The sequence below is a fragment of the Microtus pennsylvanicus genome, chromosome 11 (genome assembly GCF_037038515.1).
Source record: "Microtus pennsylvanicus isolate mMicPen1 chromosome 11, mMicPen1.hap1, whole genome shotgun sequence".
Lineage (NCBI taxonomy): Eukaryota > Metazoa > Chordata > Mammalia > Rodentia > Cricetidae > Microtus > Microtus pennsylvanicus.
In genome coordinates, this window is record NC_134589.1 from 88,224,721 (window position 1) to 88,246,391 (window position 21,671).

A 21,671-nucleotide genomic window follows, 5' to 3' on the forward strand; every position below is an offset into this window, starting at 1 on the left:
CACGATTGAGTCGGCTTCAGTGTCATTGCTTGGGGGGGGGGGGATTCAAGCTGCATCACATTTAACCCTGTCAGGGTAGCTGCACTTGGTCGGTGGAGGAAAACAGTTGTGGCATGCCTTGCAGTGATGGTGGAGGGTAGCTTTGGGGGTGCTTTTCATCAATGTCGGTGGCTTAATGGTAGCATAGTTGAAGGCACTCACAAGCCGGGCTGATCGGTGTCTGTGGGTTGTTTTTACTGATCCACTTTATGCTCCTCCCTTGTTCTAATCAAATTACCCATCAGGAAGTGGCCTAAATTACACTGCTGATTTGCTTGTGATCTTGTTTTCGGTCGGGTGGGGTCATTTCCTGCAGTAAGGATGGTTGGTGTGTTACGTGCTGACAACACTGAGAAGGACAGATGTGCATGGGGAGGCTCCAGGGCTCTGTCGTGCCAGCCAGGTGTGGATGGCTGTGCCGGACCTACAGCTTTGTCGTCTCTCAGCCCTCCTGTGACTTTCCCCCACTGAGGCCGCATAGCACCTGTGGGAAACAGGGCAGTGAGATACCTGGAAGAGAAGGAATTCCTCCTGGCCGAGCCTGAGATGACAGACTGACTGTTCAGACAGAGTGCTTGCAAGACTCTTAACAGTCAGGTGCAGCCCTGCGCCCTCACTTAGCTGTGTCAGTGGCTTGGAGATAAAGGGATAATGAAATAGGTTCAGATCGAGGGGAAGCTTGCTGAGTTCTGTTTGCTGAGGAAATCAGTTTAATCTTGAGCCCCTGTTATTTAAGAAACTTTAATTTTGCTGTCTGTGTAGTGGTGCCCGGGATGCCCTCTGCTCACCTCACACTGTTGATGTTTTGAAATTGAGGAAGGCTTCAGTGTTCTGAGGTGGGATTACAGGTGTGAGCCAACACAGCCAGATTGGTAAATTAGAACAATACACACAGAACATTTGCCCAATAAATGGCCAAACCCTCTGGGCATGCTGGCAGCATTTTCTATTAAAATAAGACCCAGAGGGACAGCTGACTGTTTTGGTTTTGTTCTTCCTACCTAGGTTTCACTTTTGATAGGTCATTTGACTCAGAAGGTTCCAGAAAAATCAATAAAAGGCACCTGTGCCAGGCCTGAGCCCTGTGATCATAGCAGGAGTGGTTGGACCTCACCCTTCCTGCCTTGCATATTCTACTACTTATCAACAGGGAGGAAGTAGTTCTGGCATACTCTGGAAGAGTCCACCAGGGCCTTGCACATGCTCAGCAAGTATTTGTCCCCAAACTACACCCGCCCCCAGCCCTTTTTTGTAGCTTTGTCCCTGGCCAACTTGATATTTTATATTTTTTAATGTGACTTCAAACATAACTCTTTTATGTGTCTTTCTAGGTTTTTAGCAAAGGAAGGCATTTTGGCCATAGCAAAGCAAATTTGGAATTTAGAAATGAACCCACCCCTTGAGATAGGCTCTTCCTATGTAGCCTCAGGTTGGCCTCTAACTTGATGGATTTCTTCAGTCTTAGCCCTATGAGTGCTGAGATTACCTGCATGGCTACCACACCTAGCTTTGAAATTGTTGCTGAGTCAATGAATTACTGGATTTTATCTTCCAAAGCATGAGCATCAGCGGTGGGCTGGAGAAACAGCTCAGTGGTTAAGAGCATTCGCTGCTCTGCAGAGCACCCAAGTTTGGTTCCCAGCACCCACTTGGTGCCTCACAACCACCTGTAACTCCAGCTCTAGGGGTCTGAGAGTCGCTCTGAGGGCACCAGGCACCACAGACGTGCATGTAGGCAAACATTCATGCATATAATAAAAGTAAGTAAACCTTCCTTTAAAAGTCAATGCTTTGTTAGATCTAAGCATTTTGGAGTGATTATACCCCATACTGTTTGGAGAACAGATGTGTTTACAGTGTAAACAAAGACTTGAGCAGCGAGTACGCGTTATATTTCCCATGCTGCATCCCTTCTAGAGCTTTCTGCTTCAGTGGATAAAGTTGTAGAAAACCCGTAATTTTAAACCACCCTGCTTAAAAAGACACAAAATACTACATAAAGAATATTTATATCCTGGCCCAGCTGGAAACAGCATTGTCGTCCCAGACCAAAGGCTTATCTGGGATGTGTGGTGGTACACAGTTCTTAGAGATGAAGCAAGAGGATAGATAAACAGAAGCTGTCACTCCCACCATCACAGTTAAGACCAGAAGATCAGTTCTGTTTAGAACCACATCTCTGGAAGAGATTGGAACGGAAAAAACAACAAAGCTAGTATCCCCCTCCTATATTAGTTACTTTCCTATTGCTTTCATGACACCATGACCAAGCCAACTTATGGAAGGAGCCACGCACTGGGAACCCACAGTCCAGAGTTCATCACCATCACGGCAGGGAGCGTGTAGCAGGCAGGTGGGCATGTTGCCAGGGTAGCAGCTGAGAGCTTACATCTTACCCACAAACAGGAAGGAAGTGGCTCGTGGGGATGGTGATAAGCTTTGAAAGCTTCAAAGCCTAGCCAGGACACACCGCCTCCAGCAAGGCCACCCTGTACTCCTTTCCCAAACAGCTCTACAAACTGGGAGCAAGTATTCAAACACAAGCCTACAGAGCCGTTCTCATTGAAACCGCTGTACCTTTGAGTGACTTCAAGTGATTTTTATTTGCTTATTTTTTTTTTACTTTTTCAGCACATTCCCCAGCAAAGATGTAATCTTTTAAAAGGCTTGTGTGGGGAACTAAAGAGAGGACTTGGAGATTTAAAATGCTTCTTGCTCTTCCAGAAGACCCAAGTTCATTCTCAGTACCTACATCAGTCAGTTCACTGCTCATAACCCAATAAGGAGATCTGATACCCTCTTTTGACCTTTCATGCACCTGCATACGTGTGGTGTGTAGATGTATGGACAAATATACATAAAAATAAGTTTGATTTTTAACTTTTTAAAGCTTTTTAAAAATTTATATATATGGATGTTTTGCCTCCATGTATTTCTGGGTACCATGTGTGTGCAATGCCCTCAGTGGCCAGAAGATGGCATCAGATCTGCTGGAACTGGAGTTGCAGATGGTTGTGAACTACCATGTGGGTGCTAGGAACCAAGCCCAAGTCTCCTGGAAGTGCAGCAGTGCTCTTAACCACTAAGTCATCTTCGCAGCCCCTAAAAAAAATTAAATATATATATATACAAAATATATATACAAGAAAAGCCCTTCGGAAATATGAGGGTCTCAAATTTGGGACATCCTGGGCTACAGAGTGAATTCCAGACCAGCCTGTGTTACATAGCAAGACTCTGTCTCAACAAACACAAATGTAACAACTTAATAAAAAGAAACCATGGCAATTACTTTACCAACTAAAGATAACAGAATATTAAAAGACAGCCCTTCCATATTGTCAGTGTCTGGCCACAGAAAACTGTGTGATAGGAAGTTGTCCCCAGTATCACCGCTATCACTTCTTTCATAGTTTCGCATAGTTTTCAGGTTGTCACAGAGCGTGCATTACTCTCACATTTGGGGAGGGGGTTGTGTTTCTTATGGACTGTTGTCAGAAAGTTAGCACTTCCTTCAAGCTGTGTAAGCATATCCCGTCCCCCGTCCTCCACCCCAAGCATTCAGGATCAGGGGAAGTGAGCTCAGGTTTACGGAGACACAGCAACTATTCTGAGTCAGGAGAACGCACTTGATTCATAGAGAACGTGTAAACTGCATTGACTGGGCAGTTCAGACCCTTCAGGGTGTGAGGCCTCTCTCTGGCTTCCTTTTGTGTAGGTGCTCACAGTGACCATGTAGGACGATGAAAGGGGAGCATTGATATGGATTCTGCCCACATAGAAAGTGGAAATGTAGGGCCATGAATGTGCTGGGGTCCCACACGGGTTAAGAGACTATCATCAGGATTTTGGCATGGTTTTCAAAGTGTCTTCACACTGGTCCAAGAGCGCCACTACCATGGGCTGCCACCCCAAAATGGAACAAGCAGGGTAGACTTTTGTAAAAGTAAGCCGGTGTTTAGGAGGTATGACTTACAAAGCTGAGAATGACTCTCTAAGCCCTAGTGCTTTTTTTTAAAAAAAATATTTATTATGTAAACAGTGTTCTGCCTGCATGTAACCTGTGTGCAAAAAGAGTACATCAGATCTCATTACAGATGGTTGTGAGCCACCATATGGTTGCTGGGAGTTGAACTCAGGACCTCTGGAAGGGCAGCCAGTGCTCTTAACCTCTGAGCCATCTCTCCAGCCCATCCCCCATGCTTTTCAACAGGTATTTCCAGCACCTGTTTGTACAGAAGGAGCTTGCGTGCAAACTGTATCTTGTAAACAAGATACTGCCCCTGTGTTGTGCTGTAAGGAAGACACATAATAAAGCATTGTTTATAGGGCTGGAGGGGCATTTCAGTGACAGAGAGCTTGCCTAGCAAGCTTAGACTCAGTTTGGTCCCCATCAGTCTTTGTTTTTTTTAAGATTTTTTTTTGGGGGGGTGGTGGTGTTGGGAATGGGAAGTGGCTAGAGATAGTGCAGCAGTTAGGAGTATTTCCTGCTCTTCCAGAGGACCCAAGTTCAGTTCCCAGCACCCACATTGGGTGGCTCAAAACTGCCTGTAAACCGGGCGGTGGTGGCGCACACCTTTAATCCCAGCACTCGGGAGGCAGAGGCAGGCGGATCTTTGTGAGTTCGAGACCAGCCTGGTCTACAGAGCTAGTTCCAGGACAGGCACCAAAGCCACAGAGAAACCCTGTCTCGGAAAAAAAAAAAAAACTGCCTGTAACACCTTCTTCTGACCTCTGCTGGCACCCATACATATCAGACACATACATGTACACATAATCGAAAAATTTAAAGTAAATCTTTTTACTTTACGTATTCATACCCACTTTCACCAAAATGCATTTACTAAGTAAGGGCACCAAAACCACTAAACTAATGTTCAGGGAAAGTATTTTGAAGAAAAAAAATGGCCTTTAGTGGTGAACTTACAGAAGGAAGCTTGAAGGCCTCCAGGCAGACTGGGGAAGAGGTTGCAGGGCCCAGAAGAGGCAAACATCAAGGGTGTGGTAAATCGAAATAAATGGGAGCTAAGGAGCAGCTGGCTTGGTCATAGCTGTCAGATCAACTGTGGTGATGGCTTGGTTGCAGAGATGCAGGGATGGAAAACACAGGAGGTGCTAGGAACCACATCCAAGTTCCTGGTGTAGAACCCGCACCATTTTGATAGAGGGCAGGACAAAGCGATCCAGTTCCCTCCGCGCAGTCAAGTTCAGCACTGCACCATTCGTGCTGACAGACCCCAGGTGTCTGGAAGGCAGGGAAGACTAGCTGGAGATGAGAATGCAAGGGGCCGACACAGACTCCTGGGGCTCCCTCACTCTCATGCTCCCAAGAGGCAGGCCAAGGAAGGAGTCTGTAAGGAAGAGCCGTCTGAAAGGACCACGGCTCAGGTAGCTGTCAGCACCACCCTCCCCTCCACCTTACCAGAAATGTTATATACGTTATCCTATGCAGTAAATAGAACAGACTCCTAGTGTAGCTAGAAAAACAAGTCAATGGCACATCGAGTTCTCGTTCAGAGGCCTAGCTGCCACTAATTCATATAAGTTATAGAAAATATATTAGTCCATTTGGGGGCCGTGATGAAATACCCAAGCAGGCTACTGTATAAAGAAATGGGGGTTAATTTAGCTTACACTTCTGGGGGCTGAATGTGTAGGACTCACATCTGTTGATAACAAAAGCAGCACAGTGCATCCTGTGACAAGAGCTAAGACATCTTGCCCACAAAACTAGGAGACTCAGTCTAGATGCTGCACCCTACACGTTTGAATCCCCACCACTTCCCAAAGGCATCTCAACACTGCGATTAAGTCCCTACCTTCTTAATACCCTTCAATTGAAATGAATATTAGTAGTGATACAAAAGAAGTTTTAGGGAACATTTAAACCATAAATAAACACAAGGCTTCCAACCAGCTCCTCTTCAACTTGCCCCATGCCCGTGTCTGTTCTCATTTCTGGGATCTTGGCCTCTTTTAGAGCTGGTTTTGTGGTTGCCGTTGCTCCTTGTTGTTTGGGTGGTAGCAATACAGCAGTTCCCTTTACCAGTGCTTGGGCTTCAGGTGCAGCAGCAGCTGAGGAAATGGCTGGAGAGATGGCTCGATGGTTAAGAGCAATACCTACTCTCGCAGAAAGCTTGCGCTTGGTTCCTGATGCCCACCTCAGGCAGCTTATAACTCCTGCGGCTCCAGCTCCACGGGATCCAATGCCCTATTCTGGTCTCTATGGACCCCCACACTCACGTTCACACACCTACATATAGACACACACATAATAGAACATACATACATACATACATACATACATACATAAATAAATAAATAAATAAATAAATAGAAACCCAGGAGAGCCTGCTCTTAGGGCCCAGAGTTGCCATTGCGTGTCCTTGTCATTCTTCCAGGGTCAAACTCCTCCCTCCCTCATAGTTTTCACTCTCAGTGACTTGGTGCTTACAGCTTCCCCTGGCTCAGACAGATCCCCTGTACCTAAACATAGGCAATACCTCCTTTTGGAAGCCTTTTACAGGGGCTGAACATAGTAGTACATGCCTGTAATCCCAGCTACTCAAGGAGGCTGAGGGGAGGGTCTAGGAGGAGGGAGTTCTAGGCCAGCATGGGCTACACAGCGATACCCTGTCTCAAAAATTAAAACAAGCCAACAGGGCTGAGTGGTGTGGCTCAGTGGTAGAGCTATGGTCCTTAGCATGAGGCCTTGACATAGAGCCCAGTGCCAGAGAAGGTTATAGGGCAGGAGTGTGGGTGGGAAAAGCCAATAGATCTCTGCAAAGGCTGGGCACTGTTAGGAAACCAGCCTGGGCTAGGCAGGTTCTCATTCTAGATAGCTTCTGAGTGGGTTTCCTGTTAACCCAGACATCCCATCCCCTCTACTCCCCAGCTTCCTCCTTGACCTTGAGGCCAATTCTGGGCCTCAATGCAGTTTTTTTTTCTTTTTGTGACTTTTCCATGACCTCAGGCAAATAAAGGGGTGCCCTGCACCCCCCCAGTCAGCTAGGCTGCGAGTTGCTCCCACAGACCCTGGTGAATGTCTATGAAATCCCACAGTGTAGCCACATCCATCCTGAACCTACACGTCCAAGTACAATGCCATGTTGACCTGTCTGCAGTCAATCCTGAAAGGCAGAATCAGGATGGAACAGGCATGTGCCCTTAGAGTTGGCAAAAGCATCCCCTCCCTGCGCAGGAACACATCCCTCCTCTCAGCTTAGCTCTGTCGAGCTCTGGTTCTGGCCAGGAAGTACTTGGTCCCTTTGTGTTCTCAAGCAATCTTTGCTTATCTTTGCCAACACACGTATTGTTTGGTTTGGTTGCTTTGAGACGAGGTCTAGCCCCAGCTGTCCTAGAACTCATGGTGTAGGTGAATCTGGCCTTGAACACTTAGAAATCCTGCCTGGATTCCAGGAGTAAGCCACCACAGCTACCTGTTCAGGGATTTGATCCCCACAATCTTGCATGGAGGAGCTATTTAGTGATGCTCATTTACTTAGAGTTAGCATGGGAAAAAAGAATCCCAAGGGAGATGATTTCTTTCTTTCTTTCTTTCTTTCTTTCTTTCTTTCTTTCTTTCTTTCTTTCTTTCTTTTTTTTTTAGTGAATTCCAATCTTTGGGAATTTAGTTTATATAACACAATGCCTCAAGTGTCTAAAGTTTCAAAGATTCTCCAGTGCTCTTCCCTGTGTTGAAACTTGTGATGATCCCTTTTTTTTTCTTTCGTTTTTATGGGGCTGAGTACGGAACTAGAACTTGGTGCGTGTGTTTTGTGAGGCGGCTGCTTAGTCACTGAGCTGTACTCCCTACCCTCCCTCCTCCGCCTGGCCTTGAATTTGTACTTTTCCTACCCCAGCATCTCTAGTGTCAAGACCACAGGCGTGCATCAGCTGGGACAGTTGCAATCTCTCAATCAGTTTTGAGCAAGGATTCTTGTTTGTTTGCTTTGTTTTGTTGTTTATCAAGACAGGGTTTCTCTCTGTAGCCCTGGCTGTACTGGAATTCACTCTGTAGACCAGGCTGGCCTGGAACTCATATTCAAGGTTCCTATCTGAGATCCACAAATCCCTATGTCTATGGCTTTCTTTAATCCCCCAGAAAAAAACCGTTTTTGTCAGTAATAATAACCAGTTGTGGTGGTACGCGCCTTATTTCAAGCTTCTCAGAAGGCTGTGGCAGAAAGAATACAAGTTCAAGGCTGGCTTGTGCAACTTAGTGAGCCCCTGTTCCAAATTAAAACTGAAAAGGATCTGGGGGACTTGCCTGTCATGGCAGAGCCCTGGGATGGGGTTCAAGCCTTTGTACCTCGAAATAGTAATTACAGTATTAGTAGCTAACATTTAGGCAGTGTTGCCATGTGCCAGGCCTGTTGTATATGTTGCTAGGCTCACTGGATTGGAGCAGAGCATTTTGCTTCTTTCCTGGTATTCCTAATATTTTAGCTACTGACCTCAGAACAGGAGGAACCCACCGCTGGACCCTCCCTTCTCCGGTGGTGTTTGCAGGAGCCTAAACCCTGTCCCTACTGCCTTTGTTTAGAGGAGGGTAGCCACTGTATACTTGCTCTTATTCCCACTACAGTTCCATCAGTATTCCACTTTCCCAGTGGTGGCTTCCTCCTTAGGCTGGGAAGAGGGGACTCCCTCTGGCAGACAGGAGCCGGTTGCGGTACTAGCAGGTGCATTTTGTACATTTCGGATCTGTTTGGAAAGGCGGGCTACCCTTTAGGGACCTAGAGAGATATCCTAGGGGCTGGCTAAGCACTGAGAAGGAGCCTTGGTCCTTCCTCCTCCTCGCATTGCCTCTCTTGACAAAGTCTGGGTCTGTTACTGAGTCTGCTAATCCTGCTTTGTGACCTGCTGCTGCAGTTGTGGAATGCCGACCCCATTAATCACACCGCCTAGGCTTTGTGGAAACAAAATGAAAACTGAAACCTAAAAAACAAGCGAATGGGCATGTCCTGAGTTTTTCCATGGCTCAGGGAAATTTGTGACTTTGTAAGTTTGCATTAAATCAAACCTCTGGTTGCAGAGGACCCTGGCTTCACCCTCCCCTCTCCTAGCTCTGTCTCACTTCTTTCCCTTAGAAACCTTCTGAATTGTTTACTTCCTGCCCTTGAGAAGCTAGCCTTGCAGTGTTATACCAGTTTGGGGTTGTTTTGGAACACACCTCCTCTCCTAATCCAACAAGCCATTATGGCTTTGGGTCTGGGTTCCTGTGTCTTATCATCTGTCCCTCCTGCTTTTGGCTTTCATCTTCCCACTCTGGCCTCTCCAACAGAATGTCTTATTATACCTGTGTGTAGGGAGTCTTTCTTCAACAAACGCTAGATTGTTCTCGCTCCCTGGCCTCCTGGTTTGCTATCACTTACAGCCACTGATCCGACCAGTGTATGTTCAGCTCGGTCCTGATAAAACAAAATTAAAGACCCAATGCATTGTCCCAGAAGTGTTCAGTCAGCAAGAGAGATGAAACAATTTTGTCGAGAATGCTGCACTGAAAGATAAGGGAACAATCCCAGCTGCTTGCTGCCGCCTCTCCGCCAGGAGACATTTTTCTTTTCTACTGCCTCTCTTCTAACAAGTTCCCGAGTCACATTCCTCCTAGGCAGGGAGAGATGGGGACTGCTTATGCACTGAAGCCCTTATTCCACTGGGCCCTTCAGATTTACCTGTTAGGCAGGCGAGAAGAGGAACGAAGTGTCAGACGGGTTAGTAGTTTGTCCAAGTAAGCTAACACAGAGGGGCGCTGAGGTCTGGGTCCTGCTCTTGGCACAAGCACGAGGGTTCCGGCTCATGAGTTCACTCATTCTCCCTCACTAAGTTCTGCAGGACCAGGATGTTGTCTCATGTATACATTCAGGACTTTCCAAATATCGATTTCTTTCCTCTCCCTCTTCTGTCAATAAAGACAGGCTGGGATGTGTAACTCATGCTGAATAAAGATAGGCGTGGTGGCATGCAAGAGTGTATGTATGCCCAGGTAATTCACTGAAGAAATAACACTGATACACATGGCACGAATAATCCAAGGCAGTTAAGTATTTACTGTGCTTAAATGGGTAGCTGAGGAAAGGGGAGGAGTGGGGGAAAGTGGACTGCACAGAGGAGGAAAAGGTCTTGAACCTGGGAAGATGGGATGGGGTTTCGATCTGCTCATCAAATCTAAAAGTCTGTCCTCTACCTTGGCAGGCCTGGTGCTGAGTATGGGATAGGCTGGGAAATCAGGATAGATAAGTAATGGGGCTTTTGGGGGCTGAACTTGGTGTTTTCAGGGAAAATTAAGAAACCGAGGCTTAGAGCTATCACATAAGGACACTGTCCCGTATGATGGTGGGAATAACATCTCCCTCCAAAGAATGCTGTTTAGATGAGATGAATGAGGGATGCGATCCAGTCGCCAGCATCAATAAGTCTCTTTTAGACTACTTAGCAATACTGTCATCTTCTCGGGAAAAAGTCAGTGCCTAGTGTCAGAGGGACACAGCTTTTCCTGGAGATCTTCCAGCTTTGAGTTAATTGTTCTCACTTTTGAAGCTGTGACTCCTGACTGTATCCCACAGCCGAGAGCTGTCCAGAGAAAAAGCACTTATTCCCAAAAGGTTGACACCTAAGATGTGTGTGGAACCAGCAAGCAGGACCCAGTCCGCTCTAAGGAGGAGTCACACAGTGCAAACTTCAGGTCATGGGGCAATATAGAGCTGGGTGTGGGGGTGGCCATCTGTAATCCCAGCACTTGGGATGCAAAAGCAGGAGGATCAGGAGTTCAAGGCTAGACTTAACCACATAAGACCCTGTCTCCAAACAAACAGAAATAGTAAGAAAATGCAAGGCTTTTGACAACTTTTCTCTGTTTTTCCTTTTTTTTCCTTTTTTTTTTTTTTTCGAGACAGGGTTTCTCTGTGGTTTTGGAGCCTGTCCTGGAACGAGCTCTGTAGACCAGACTGGTCTCGAACTCACAGAGATCCACCTGCCTCTGCCTCCCAAGTGCTGGGATTAAAGGCGTGCGCCACCACCGCCCGGCTCTTTTCTCTGTTTTTCTTGTCATTTGAATTTTCGGTCGCCCTTGTCAGCATGGCTGTACATGGCTGGCTAGGTGCTCTGGTAGAGCAAACAGGATCTTAAAGCATGATCCGCTCTGTCCAAATTTCTTGTGAGAAACAGTCTGGAACCCTGGTCACCTTGGATATCATAGCTTAAATTAGGGTCTTGGCCAGAGTTTGTTTGTTTGTTTTTGAGACAGTATCTCACTGTGTAGTCCTGGCTGGCCTCGAACTCACAGAGATCCGCCTGCCTCTGCCTCCTGTGTGCTGGGGTTAAAGGCGTGCACCTCCATTCCCCAAATCATTTTATTTTTGAAAGAGGGACACTCTGTGTCACCCGGGCTGGCTTCAAAGCCCTGGAGTCAAGCAACTTGCTCGCTTCAGCCTCCTGCACATTAAGGTTTAAAGTGAGGGGGTTATGGGGAAGTCTCCATGGAGCCCGAACAACTTGATAGTCACCAGAAACAGTTTTGCACTTTTGTTTCTTGAGACAAGGTACATACTCACTATGTAGCCCAGACTGACCTACTGGAATGGAGGTCCAAGCCACCATGCCTGGATCTTTTTGAGCTTTTGAATGTTATACCATACACGATTGCTACCTATTGAAAAATAAATTACTTTGAGGAATTTAGTGGCATCCTATGTATCTTTTGTTTTGTTTTGTTTTTTGTACCATTGTCTCATCTTTGTGTAAAGTCTTGTTTTTATGATTCAAGCTGTTCTACTACATCAATTTTTCTGGGGAGCAAGCACTGTTACATGCTTTGGAAGTGATAATGCCAGCTGGCCACCACTTTGTGGCTAGAATACAAGCCTCCCAACCCTCAAGTCAACACTATCCCTGAATCTGTCTGCCAACTTTGTGGTAGAATCTGGCTGCTTAAAGCCCAAAGAAACACAGATCAATCAGGAGCCTGTGATTTCATTCAGTTCAGAGCAGGACATAGTCAGTAACAAACCTTGATGGAAAGTCTCCACTGCACAGAACTCTGCCCCTTCCTAGACAACAGAAAACACAAAGGCACAGTCTAACTGACCAGCAGGTGCCACTGATGGCAGAGCCTTGTGCTAGGATATGAACCTGCTGCCTGATAGGTATGCAAATGCCTATGTCTGAAAGGTAATGTTATCACAGAAGGGCGAGCCATCTGCTGGACAGCTGCCAAACTTCTGGAGATTTAAAGCATGAACATCACATAAACAAGCCCAGGGATGTAGCTCCAACTTCTCAAGTCAATGTTTTTCTATTGGATTTCCAATTTCCCATTCCACCTAATGGGGGAAGTTCAAAAGAGCTATGGTCAGACTTACCAAGATAATTAGAATTTGCTAAGGTACCATGTGGTAAATACTCATTTATTGGGGGTCCTACGGTGTGCTTGGCATTCTGGGAGAGAGACATACTGTTTTCCTTTTCTCCTATGCATCCATAGTTACCTATTAATCTGGTGTCCTAGTATGGTGGTTCATGCTTGTAATACATGTATTCAGGAGGCAGAGGCAGAAATGCCATGAGTTTAAGGTTGGTCTGGTTTAGTGGCTGTTAAATTGCTGAGTTGTATAGAGTTATCCTTACTTGCTATTTAGTTTACAGCTGGCCTTCTAAATGATGCTCTTAAAATAGTCTAATAGTACTACTGTGCGTTGTGTACTAGCTATATGCCAGGCATTCTGGTAAGTGCTTTATATGACTTGATTTTTAAACAATCTTTTTATTTTATATATGCATATGTGTATACAGTATATGTGCATGCATGCTTGCACTCGTGTGTGAATGTGGGCATGCACACGTGTCATGGTGTCCAGCCTTGGGTGTTCGTTCTTGCTTTCCACCCTGTTTGAGACAGGGTCTCATTATCACTGGCTGGCCTATGAGTCTCTGGAGATTCTCCTATCTCAGATTCCCATCTCCCTGCAAGAGTGCTGGGATTACAGATGTTCCTGATACACAGCCAGCTTTTGCACAGGTTTTGGGCATTTGAATTCAGGTCCTCACATTTGTGACAAGTGCTGAACCCACTAAGCCATTTTACCAACCCTATGCCAATTATTTCACTCAGTTCTCACACCAATTCCAGTTTTACAAAGGTAGAAATTCAGCTTCATCAAACTTACATCATTTGTACTGGTTCACAGGTGGTGAGACAAAGATTCCGATCCAGACTGTTACTAAGTCAGTAGCATAGTGACCGGCTGTATGTCTGGCATGGAGGGCAGAGGAGGAATGACATTGCTACTCCCACTCCGCCTTACTCAGGATCATGATCTAGGCAAATCGTTTTTATTCCCAAATCCATAGTTGTTTGCTTTTGAATCAGGGAGTCCATCACAATGTAGCTCGGGCTTGCTTTGAAGATCCACCTGCCCCAGGCTTCCCAGTACTGGAGTCACAGATGCATGTCACCACATCCCATCCCAGTACATGACTGTGACATTGATACTCTACAAAGTGCCTGCATGCCTCCGTGGGTGGAGGGTTCTTTTGGGGGGGGGTGTAAGAGTGGGTTGAAACCTGGTCTCATGAAGACTTGACTGCCATGCAACTCAGGATAGCTAAGTATAAATGTCACATCCTCCTGCCTCCGCCGCCTGAGTGCTGGAATAACCAGGGTCAACCACTATCCCCAGCTTCGAAGCCACATTTTCAGTGGTGGGTACTCCCAAGGGAGAACTGATATTCGAAGGGAATCTGATGAAGTTTCTCTGACCTTTAATCTTCTTTCCTGTTTAAGAAAATTCGTTTTCTGTGTTCGTGTGTGTGTGTGTGTGTGTGTGTGTGTGTGTGTGTGTGTTTGTGCGCGCGCGCGCTGTGCAGACCTATAACCCCACACTCAGAAGACTAAGACAGGAGGATCCTGAGTATAAAGAGAATTCTGGAAACAGCTGTAATAACTAAGTAGGTTATTTCCTCAAACGATTCCTCTGAGGTTTTTTTTTCCCCTTTTGAAAAATGGTTCTCTTATTGTATGCCTGTTGGGAGAACTATTGAGATAATGAATCTACCACGTAATTCACATCCAATAAACTGTCAACAGGATTAAGAGTCGTAAGCAAATTACAGGATCACTGGTGAGACAGGCTTGTCTGGAGAGCATCGAGTAACAGTTTGTTCAGCTGAATACAGCTCCGATCTCAAAGGTGCAAGCACCTGATCCAAGATCTTGGGATCCATACTTAAAAATATTAGTCGATGAATAAGGCCAATTCTATTGGGGAAACCGGGATGTCATTTACGAAACAAGATCTATGCAGCCACCTACTAACTAATTCCTTTAGTCCCCTGTGGTTCAGTTAGATGTAAAGTGAGCATTCGGGCCTCATCTTAGTTCTGAGCCTACAGGCTGAATATGGAAGCCTCTGAAAAGAACATCATTCGCGCACGCGAGTTTGCAGCTCGCCAGTCCCCGCGGCCCACGCCCACGCTCAGCAGCAGTCTCGGAGCCCCCGCTCCGCCCTCTCTTCCTGGTTTTCCCCGGCAACCCGCCCCTCTGGAGTCACGTGACAGGGCGCCGGCCGGACTGAGCCCCCGATTGGCCAGGCTTCAGGACGCCTCGCGATTGGCCCGGGGCGGCGGGCCCCCGCCTCCCTCCTCCTCCTCGCCGCGGCCCACGTGAGGGGGGCGAGTCACGCGATTTCCGGGAACCCGTCAGGAAGGACATAAACAAAACAAACCCGAGGCAGCATGGAGAGGGGCCGCGGCTGCGGCAGCGCGGTCGAACCCAGCGCCTGAGCCACCCTCAGCCTCAGGTGAGCGCCGAGCGTCCGCACGGGCGGGCGGGATGCGGCGGCCGAGAGTTACGAGCGTGAGGCGCGGGTGTCCGGCTCTGGCCAAGCGGGGCGGGGGCCGCCGGGCCGAGGGCGCGCGGGACCGGGCCGCCGGTGCGAGCCGGGCCAGGCTGCTGCCGCGGCCGACGGTTACATAAAAGGCGGGCGCGCGGACGGGGGTCCGTCCCCTCCGGGGTCCGGCCCTTTGCGCGCCCGGGAGCGGGGGGCCGCGGCTGCCGGCAGCCGGCCTGTCAGAGCGGCGAGCGGGTGGGAGGGGCCGGGAGGGAGGGGAGGAGAGGGGCGTGTGAGGGAGGCCGGCACGGCTGGCGCTCGGAGGGCTGGGGACAGGCGCGGGCCTGGCGAACTCCGGGCAGGGGCGTCGTAGGGCCGCGGCTTCCCCCCCCCCCTCCGCCCCTCCCTGGGGGCGGCGGGCGACGGGGGCCTCCCTCTCGGGATTTGTTTATATGTCCTCTCTAAGCAGCTTGAACGGCCCGGAGGCGGAGCCCTCGCAGGCGAGTGGCGGCCGGTGCTGTCCAATGGAGGAGGGGAGCGGGGACCTTGTGTCCAATGGGCGCAGGAGGGCGGTGCCGCCGGCCCCCAGTAAGTTAGGCTGTGCTGGGGGTGGGGCGGGCGGGGCGGCCATATTAGATGGGAGGGGACGGGGATGGGGGGGGGAAGCGAGCGGGGCGGGGGCTAAGGGCCGGGAGCCGGGCCGGGGGCGGGCCGGGTGTTGACTGGAGTCCCTGCGGACCCGGAAACCGCCCCGAGGAGCCCGACCCGGCTCGGCTGCTCCCGAGTGGAGGTGGCCGGGAAGTACCGAGGGCAGTCTAGCCTCCCGGGGGGCGGTTCCTGGGACTAGATGGAGCTTAGTCTCTGGCTTCTCTCTCTTGCTCGGCCCTCCGCTTGCTTGACAAATCCTGCCGCCAAACCCTGTAATCGCCCTCCTTTAACCCAAGAAAGCAAACCTTTCTGCTGTTTCTGAGCAGGCTTGAGTCTTATGACTACCTTAAGGAGGTATTTGGGTAACTAGCGGTTTGTTTCTCTACCAGGCCTCGGGTAGAGGCAGTCAATCAGGAACTTCGGCATCTCTGGGTTTTGCAAAGAGAAAACCGGGGACTGGAAAAGCAGAGAAAGTTGAGGGCTGGGCGGGGTTCCCATTTTTTTTTTCATGTGGACGCCTCCCAAAGATCAGGCCCCTGTGCGTCTCCTCTCTTGCTCAAATACATTGGAAGCTGACATACATCAACTTCATGAGAAAACTGATTCGTGAGAAAAGTATTTAGGTTTGAAAGATCTTTAGGACTTTTGTCTTTCCAGTACCAGCAGGTGAGAAAGAGGAACAAAGTCTGAACTTTTAAAAAGCAGAAGAGGCTTTTTGTTTTTGTTTTTTGTAAATCTCGTGATCTATGGTAAAATAAATGACTGCCATTTCATTGTACTTTAAAATAGCATCTTTCAGTGTTATCTAATCTAAAATAATGGAGACATACACAAGGAGAAAATGGTGTGGTTATGGAATTAGAAAATCACTTATTTGTGTTGGAATTGTTTTGGTTCCATGCTAGCCTTGTTAAATGCTTATTTAAGTTTCTATTAACGTGAGCTTACAACCTGCGACCACATTTGTATTGTCAAAGGTACCAGGCTACTGATGCATCTTTGAGCACTTAGGAGTAGGAACACACTGCAGATATATTATCCTGGGATGCTCTTCAAGAGTTGAGCTGAAGAAAAATCTCAACAAATGGGAAATAAATTATTCATCAACTTTAGTATTAGTTTTATGTGACTGACCCTCGGTTTTGCTAAAACACTGTAAAAAATATAACCCTAGGTTATTTGATATATTTTAAAAGTATAGCCTAATTTTTATTTATTTATTGTTTATTTGTTTTTTGTTTGTTTGTTTGTTTTTGAAACAGGATTTCTCTATGTAGCCCTGACTGTCCTGGAACTCACTCTGTAGACCAGGCTGCCTCAAACTCAGAGATTTGTCTGCCTCTATCTCCCAAGTGTTGGGATTAAGTCATGCGCCACCACTGCCACGCTAAGTATAATTTTTCTAGTAGATGAAATATTAGCCCTATATTCTATGACTTAATATTGTATTGCTAAGTCCCAATCTGCCATAATGCCATGATCGGTTATAAAAGAATATAACTAATTGTTTCACTGATACCTAGAATACTTATATTCAAGACAGTTTTCAATTGCTTATGTAGTAATTTCTTAAGAATGGCAAATATTTACACCACAATTTATTTTGATTAAAATTCTTTTATATGCTTAGTATACTTTAGGGTTTAAGAAATTGTAAGTAAGTAAATTAGTAAGCGTTGGGGCGTAAAGAATCATTATTATTGTTGAGACAAGGTTTTTCACTTTGTAGCCCAGTTAGTTTTGAACTCCAGGGCATCAGGTATTTCTTCATGCTGGGACTACAGACAAGTACCTTGTGCCTAGCTCTGGAATTTTTAGTATAGTAAGAATACCAATTTTGGGTTCTTCATTTATCTTGTCATTCTGAATGTTTTATAACAAAGTGAAAACAAACTTTTAGAAGAAAATAACCTATTTGGCTGGTCTAAGTTCCAGAGCAAAAGGATAATTGATAAAAGTCGCTGGTGTTGGGGACTAGAACAAGGGATTGTGGGAGTCCAGAGACAGCGAGTCCAGAGACACTGTATCTTTATTGAGTTAGTGTAGTGATTTTCATTTCTGTTTCTTTGTTTATTTTTGAGACAGGGTCTCTCTGTTAGGAAGCCCTAACTGTCCTAGAACTCACTGTGTGTAAATCAGGATGGCCTTGAGCTCACAGAGCACTAAGAGTCTCTTCCTCCTGAGTGCTGGGATTAAAGGTGCTAGCCACCACACTTGACAGAGTAGTGGCTTTTAAAACAGTAAATAAAGTTCATTGTTACTTTTAAAGTGTAATCTTTAGTCAAGACTAACAATGGTATTTTGAGATTCACTAGTAGTTTTATTTTCAGTTAGGTTTGTACCTGACTTTTTGGGGAAAGGTCTCGCTGACATGCAGTAATGTCTCATTCCAAGGGAAACATTCCCACTCAAAATTTGTCACACTGCTTTTGTTTGGTCCTGTGAGGTATGGTCTTTCCATGTTGCCCAGGTTGGCTTTGAATGCTTTGATCTTCCTGCCTCAGCCTCCTGCGTTACTGGAATCATAGAGATATGTCACAGTGCCTAGTTGTTGGTTCTAATTAGCCAGGACAGGAGTAACTGAACTTCTTATTGCATAGAATTAAATAGTAAATATTTAATAATCTCTATAATGACTTTTCAGCTCTGCATGGTGATGATTGATAAGAAGACACCATAGAGAATGCATTTTAGCTATATTCCAATAAAACTTTGTTTATAGGAGCAAGCTGTGCCTACTGGTAGCCCATGGCCATCGATAACCTCTGAAGTGCTCAGGTGTAAGGGATTGCAGGAGATGTGAATAAACACTTCAGATAGCATTGGCTCAATAGTCTAATGTCAGAATCTCCTGCCTTGAAAAGTTCACTATAGGAACACAGGGCACCATCCTATTTTAGAATTTTACAGCCATGTAGATGTTTTGAAACTTTTAAGTAGCTATTGGTTTAGTTCTGTTTGTTTTAAAGGTGCTTTTTTTTTCTTTTTGAGACTTGCGCCTTGGTATTTAGCCAAGCTGGCCTTGAACTCCACTTTGTTGCCCAGCCTGGGCTACAACTTGTTTTGTTGTTGTGTCATTTTTGTTCGTTTGTTGAGATAGGGTCTCTTGTTGGCCAGAAATATGACCTTGAGTTCCTAATTCTCCTGCCTTTCCCAATAGGGAATTATAAGCATTTACTACCATGCTGGCAAGAGCCTTGTATATTATTGGTTTGTCATAATTGGGGTTTTGGATGGCGGCATTGGGGGTTGAGCCAGGGTCTCTACATAACTCTGGCTGTCTTGGAACATACTGTGTAGACTAGACTGGCCTTGAACTCACAGAGATCTGCTTTCTTCTGTCTCCTAAGTGTTGGGATTAAAGGAATGCACCACCATACCACATCTGGTTTAAGATAATTTTTTTTTTTTATTTTCGAGACAGGGTTTCTCCATAGCTTTTGGTTCCTGTCCTAGAACTAGCTCTTGTAGACCAGGCTGGCCTCAAACTCACAGAGATCCGCCTGCCTCTGCCTCCCGAGTGCTGGGATTAAAGGCGTGCGCCACCACCACCCAGCTAAGATAATTTTTATAACAAGGTCCCTTTTGTGGGGGAGAGAAATACAAAAATTTGTATTGCATTTGCGTGTCCAGGCACAAGTGTGCTACAGCATGCACATGAAGATGAGATCCAGCTTTCAGGAGTCTTTCCTTCCTATCCACTGTGCGTCCTGTCACGGGTTGTCATGTTTGGTGGCAAGTGCCTTTATTCACTGAGCTGTCTTGCTTGGCCTGTAAAATCATTCTTGCTGGCTACTCTGATTCGTACTTGTGAGACAAAGTAGACTAGGAGAGATGCAGAGGACTTCCATTTTACTTCCTGACTGCAGTACTCCTCTGTTCCGTTACTAGCCACATCGTGTCTGCTTTTTACCAGATTCTGACCTTTCCCTCCAAAATCTGTAAGCCATTCTCTAAACTGCTATTGATTTACTAATTCTAGTTATCCAGTTCTTCTTTCCATGTCTCTCTTTTGAGACAGTCTCAGGCTAGGCTTGCACTCTCTGTGTAGCTAAAACTGGCCTCGAATTCCTGATATTCTTGCCTCCACCTCTCAGGTGCTGTGATTACAGACATGAGACACCAATGTCCAATTATTTTGTACTTTTAACACCAACAGTGCTTTGATACCTTTTGTTTCAGGATTGTATTTTCACTTAATTATCTTTTCTTTCTTAAAATAGGATCTAATTATGTAATGGTGCCTGGCCTTGAGCTCAAAAAGCTCCACCTGCCCCTGCCTCCGCCTCCTGAGTACTGTGACTAAAGGTATCTTTTTCTAGACAGGGTATCTCTCTCGCCGTCCTAGAACTCATTCTGTAGACCATGCTGGCCTTGAACTCAGAGCTCTACCTGCCTGAGTGGTGGGGCGTGCACCACCACACCGGTCAAGCTTACTGATTTTACCCTTTGGGTTTCTTGGGTGTTTCCGTGTGCCTTGAGTATAATATTGTGTCTGAGGGTCTGAGGTGCTGCTCTAAATAAACCTTTGCTGCTGCTCGCTCTTCCTAATGAACCTGCAACCTTCTCTATCACAGACTTGCCATTCACTGAGGACTTTGAAACACTACAAGAATAAATTTTTTTTAGAAGTTCATATGATAGGGAAGAATTAGAGGGTACGTGTACTTCTGTTCATAAGATTCATGTAGAGGGGCTGGAGAGTTGGCTCAGTGGCTAAGAGCACTGGTTGTGCTTGTGAGGAATCCCGTATAGTTCCCAGCACCCACGTGGCAGCTCACAAGTATCTGTAACTTCCAGCAGATTCCTATACTCTCTTCAGACTGCTGCAGTCACTTTCTACATGTGGGTACAGGCATACATCCAGGCAAAACACTCGTACACATAAAAATAATTAATCTTTTTGACAGAGACTCAATACCTTAAAACAGCAAGGGGGCCTTCTATCCATGTTGTCAAATGGGGGGCACTGAGGAGCTGGCTTAGTGGGTAAAGGTTCTTACCACCAAACTTGATAACCTACCTGAGTTCAGTCCACTGGTGGGAAGAGAACAGATTCCTACAAGATTTCTCTGACTTATTTGTGCATGTACACACATAAATGTTTAAGAAATTGTAAATGTCACCCTGGCGGTGGTGATCCACGCCTTTAATCCCAGCACTCGGGAGGCCGACACAGGCGGACCTCTGTGAGTTCAAGGCCAGCCTGGTCTACGGAGTGAGTTTCAGGTCGTACTCCAAAGCTACCCAGAGAAACCCTGTCTTGAAAAATGAAACAAAACAAACAAAAAGAATTATGTGGAATTTTACAATGCTACTATTTTGTGTGGTGTGTGTGTATTTGTAGTGTATGTGTAGGAGGCTGTGGAGTCAGATGTTGATGAAGTGTCTTCCTCAGTCACTCTCACATGATTTATGCCCTTGTCGTATATGATGTGGCTATGTGTATTTTGGTGTGACAACTTTTTGAAGTTGGTTCTCTCCTTCCACTTTCATGTGGGTTTCAGGAATTGACCTCAGAGTAACCGGTTTGCATAGCAAACACCTTTACTTACTGAGCTATCATTACCCTCTCACTTTCCTTTTTTTTTTTTGTAGTAGAATGAACAGACTTATTAAGGAAAGAAAGAATTCCAAAGAGTGTGCATGATTGTACGGATTTCACAAAGTAGACTACTTTAAGACAGAACTTACCACTGAACCTAGAGTTGGCTAACTGACTGGCTAGTAAACTCTAGGAAACTACTGTTTCCCCCAACCAGACATAGTCGCAAGGCTGCGGTTACAGATACAGCACCCACACCTGCTTTTACATGAGCACTGGGGATATGAACTCAGGTCTTTGTGCTTATGCAGCAGACGTTTTATCCACTGAGCCATTTTTTGAACCCAACTTTTAGAGGGTTTTTTCTCTGTTTGGTGGTTGGTTTTTGGCTTTTCGAGTCAGGTTTTCATCATATAGTCATGGCTGTCCTGGAACTCATTCTGTAGACCAAGCTGGCCCTTAACTCACAGAGATCTACCTACTTCTGCCTCCCAAGTGCTGCGAATACATTGCCTGGCCCATTTAACAGGTTTTTAGAGTTATTTTCAGTGAAGTTTTTGCTCTTACTCTTGGAAACAAGTTGTCCATAGAGTAGGGGACACAGTGACTGC

The 21,671-nt window shown here is 46.3% G+C and overlaps 1 protein-coding gene across 6 annotated transcripts in view; it reads left to right on the forward strand.

Annotated features, from left to right (window-relative positions):
* Crebrf (CREB3 regulatory factor) overlaps positions 1-21,671 on the forward strand; it is a 79,916-nt gene that overhangs the window by 2,013 nt on the left and 56,232 nt on the right. The window contains exon 1 of one of the 6 annotated variants that reach the window (XM_075941378.1): positions 14,689-14,837. The exons of 3 other annotated variants lie outside the window; for them this stretch is intronic. The gene's annotated coding sequence lies outside the window, so the exon portion shown is untranslated. Of the gene's footprint in view, positions 1-14,688; positions 14,838-16,116; positions 16,182-21,671 lie in introns of those variants that run through there. 2 more of the 6 variants (XM_075941382.1, XM_075941380.1) reach the window with 2 other exon arrangements.